A 4,527-nucleotide genomic window follows, 5' to 3' on the forward strand; every position below is an offset into this window, starting at 1 on the left:
AACCTGCTCCTGAATGACTACTGGGTAAATAACGAAATTAAGGTAGAAATGAATAAGTTATTTGAAACCAATGAGAACAAAGACAGAATATACCAGAATCTCTGCGACACAGCTAAAGCAGTGTTAGAGGGAAATTTATAGCCTAAATGCCCAAAGGAGAAAGTGGGAAAGATCTAAAACCGACACCCTAACATCACAATTAAAAGAACTAGAGAAGCAAGAGCAAACAAATTCAAAAGCTAGCAGAAGATAAGAAATAACTAAGATCAGAGCAGAACTGAAGGGGATAGAGACACAAAAAACCCTTCAAAAAATCAATGAATCCTGGAGCTGGGTTTTTTTTTTTTAAAGATTAACAAAATAAACAGACTGCTAGCCAGAATAATAAAGAAGAAAAGAGAGAAGGATCAGATAGACACAATAAAAAATGATAAAGGGGGTATCACCACTGATCCCACAGAAATACGAACTACCATCAGAGAATACTATAAACACCTCTATGCACATAAATTAGAAAATCTAGAAGAAATGAATAAATTCCTGGACACATACACCCTCCCAACACTAAACCAGGAAGAAGTCAAATCCCTGAATAGAGCAATAGCAAGTTCTGAAATTGAGGAGGTGAAGGACCTCTTCAAGGAGAACTACAAACCACTACTCAAGAAAATAATAGAGGACACAAGCAAAAGGAAAAACATTCCATGCTCATGGACAGAAAGAATCAATATCATGCAAATGGCCATACTGTCCAAAGTAATTTATAGATTCAATAATATCCCCATCAAGCTGCCATTGACTTTCTTCACAGAATTAGAAAAAAACTACTTTAAATTTCATGTGGAACCAAAAAAGAGCCTGTATAGCCAAGACAATCCTAAGCAAAAAGAACAAAGCTAGAGGCATCACGCTACCTGACTTCAAACTATACTACAACGGTACAGTAACCAAAACAGCATGGTACTGGTACCAAAACAGATATATAGACCAATGGAACAGAACAGAGGCCTCAGAAATAATGCCACACACATCTACAACCATGTGACCTTTGACAAACCTTACAAAAACAAGCAATGGGGAAAGGATTCCCTATTTAATAAATGGTGTTGGGAAAATATGCAGAAAACTGAAACTGGACCCCTTCCTTACACCTTATACAAAAAGCAACTCAAGATGGATTAAAGACTTAAACGTAAGACCTAAAACCATAAAAACCCTAGATGATACCATTCAGGACATAGGCATAGGCAAAGACTTCATGACTAAAACACCAAAAGCAATTGCAACGAAAGCAAAATTGACAAATGGGATCTAATTAAACTAAAGAGCTTCTGCACAGCAAAAGAAACTATCATCAGAGTGAACAGGCAACCTACAGAATGAGAGGAAATTTTTACAATCTATCCATCTGACAAAGGGCTAATATCCAGAATCTACAATGAACTTAAACAAATTTACAAGAAAAAAATAACCCCATCAAAAAGTGGGCAAAGGATATAAACAGACACTTCTCAAAAGAAGACATTTATGTGGCCAGCAGACATATGAATAAAAGCTCATCATCACTGGTCATTAGAGAAATGCAAATCAAAACCACAATGAGATACCATCTCATGCCAGTTAGAATGGTGATCACTAAAAAGTCAGGCAACAACAGATGCTGGAGAGGATGTGGAGAAATAGGAATGCTTTTACACTGTTGGTGAGAGTGTAAATTAGTTCAACTATTGTGGAGGACAGTGTGGCAATTCCTCAAGGATCTAGAACCAGAAATACCATTTGACCCAGCAATCCCATTACTGGGTATATACCCAAAGGATTATAAATTATTCTACTATAAAGACACATGTACACGTATGTTTGTTGCAGCACTGTTCACAATAGCAAAGACTTGGAACCAACCCAAATGCCCATCAGTGATAGACTGGATAAAGAAAATGTGGCACATATACTACAGAGCCGTAAAAAGAGATGAGTTCATGTCCTTTACAGGGACATGGATGAAGCTGGAAACGATTATTCTCAGCAAACTAACACAGGAACAGAAAACCAAACACTGCATGTTCTCACTCATGAGTGGGAGTTGAACAATGAGAACACATGGACACAGGGAGGGAAAAAACACACACTGGGGCCTGTCGGGGGGTCGGGGGCTAGGGGAGGGATAGCATTAGGAGAAATACCTAATGTCGATGATGGGTTGATGAGTGCAGCAAACCACCATGGCACATGTATACCTATGTAACAAATCTGCACATTCTGCACATGTATCCCAGAACTTAGAGTATGATTTAAAAAAAAAAAATTAGGAGAATGTCCTGGATTATCAGGGGCCCCAATGTAGTCACAAAGCTCCTTTAAAGTGAAAGAAGAGCCAGGCATGAGGTTCACACCAGTAGTCCTAAGTACTCAGGAGGCTGAGGCAGGAGGATTGCTTGAGTTCAAGAGTTCAAGAGCAACCTGGGCAACATAGCAAGACCCCCACCTCTAAGAATAAAAATAAGGTGAAAGAGGGAAGGAGGCAAAAGAATGAGCGTCAGGGAGATGGTACAATGGAAGAAGGGCCATAAAGATGCAACCTCACTGGCTTCGAAGATGGGGAAGGAGCCATGAGCCAAGGGGAGCGGGTGGCCTCTAGATGCTAGAAAAGGCAAGGAAATGAGTTTTCCCAGGAGCCCCCAGAAAGGAATGTAGCCCTGTGACACCTTGGTTTTAGCTCAGTGAGACCCATCAGACTGGGACCTGACTCAGCCACCCTCCACCTCCGCCCACCCACAGTGGGAGACACACTGTGGACAGAGTGGCTGGTGACCAGTGAGCAAGGCCTCTGAGTGCAGGAGCTCCTGTGCCCACCACCCACTCCAGTCCTCAGCACCGATAGAAAGGCTTCTATTTCATGGCTTGTTATTGCTGTTGTTCAGAGGAATGGCAGTAGCATTAAAGAAATGAATGGAAGAATGAATTATTGATGGTTGCAAGGGAAATTTGTAACTCAGTTAGTATGCTATCCTCAACTTCGTCTCTTACGCCAAGGCACTGATTTTATTACAAAGCCAATCAGGCCATGAGACACACGTGGCCACGTTGGATGTGGTCAATTACCGAGGTGGGGGAAACTAAATTGTTGGTAGTTTCTTGCTGAAGCACTTGGTGTAGTCACGCTTTGTGACTTTCTCCCTTGGCTTCAGAGCGCACCCGACTTCCTTTTGTTATCAAGGCTTGTGGCTGCTGTGAAAAATGCTGAAGGGAATGTAAATAAATTACTGCCTGGTCTAGTTTCTTCTCAAAGATTAGAACTAGAAAAATTGATGCAACGGTCATTTATCCCATCGGTGAGCCAACTCTTCTGTCTTTGGGCACCCAGAAGGTCAAATACAGCCTATACAGCCACTCATATCTGTGTACTCCTGTGCATACACACACACACACACACATCTCAGGGCACCCACACTTGGCACACACTCTCAGGCACACACACTGACATACACATACAGTGACTCCGCTCTGCCATTTTGTCTCAGACATGCTGGGGGTGGGTTTTTCTCCTCTGGGCTTTTCCCTTTAAATGAAGCATTCTCATACCCCAGCTCTAGGGAAATAATCTTCAGAGTAGTTTGTCTGCCTGCCAGGAACACCGGACTGTGCTCAGTAAAGAACAGTACATCATTTCAGGAAATGCTGGGGGTCTTGGGGGCTCTGGAGCCCCAGGGAATCCACTATTGCAGTGTTCTGGGGCCCTCATCGCTGATGCCTGCAGCTGTCAGGGAAAGTGTGTGCATGTGTCCTTCCTCAACTTCCCACTTGAAAGCTGGGTCTCCACAAGCAAACTGCTTAACTGCTCTGGGCCTCAGTTTCCCCATTTGTAAGCTCTAGGGAATAATAGTACTCCCCCTCGATGTGGTTGTTAGAACGAATTCAGATCATGAATGTATCTTGTTTAATAGAGTGCCCAGCAGGTGCTCTATAAATGTTGAATGCTGTGGTGGCTGTTATTCCTAGTTCCACCCTCATCTACTCCCAACTGTTGAAGAACACACACACACACACACACACACACACACACACACACACAGTCTCCTATCTTAAACAGGTAGTGCTCAAAATCTGGCCTTGCATTTGGGTGGCTCTTTTCTCCGTGGTTTTCAAAGCACCTTGATATCTGTTTCCTCCTTTAAGCCTCATAAAACCTTGTGGAGTCGGAAGACTGGAATTATTGGTCTCATTTTAAAATTTTTATAGATTTAGGGGCCAAGAAGGAAACAGAGGTGCACAAAGTCACAAGATATGCCTGTAAAGATTCATTGTAGTGTATTTTTAATATACACACACCCAGAAACTAAGCACCCAGGAATTGAGGAAGGGAGGTGAAGACGGTGCTTTGTGACATGTGATCATCTGCAGTCATTAAGAAATCACATTTACAAGTTTTTAACGATCCAGGGAGATGCCCTAGCTGTAACAACAAGTGAAGGGAGGAGGATACGGAGCTGGATGCTTGGGAAGAGCCACATAACACAACCGGGGAAA

The sequence above is a fragment of the Symphalangus syndactylus genome, chromosome 1 (genome assembly GCF_028878055.3).
Source record: "Symphalangus syndactylus isolate Jambi chromosome 1, NHGRI_mSymSyn1-v2.1_pri, whole genome shotgun sequence".
NCBI classification, from domain to species: Eukaryota; Metazoa; Chordata; class Mammalia; order Primates; family Hylobatidae; genus Symphalangus; species Symphalangus syndactylus.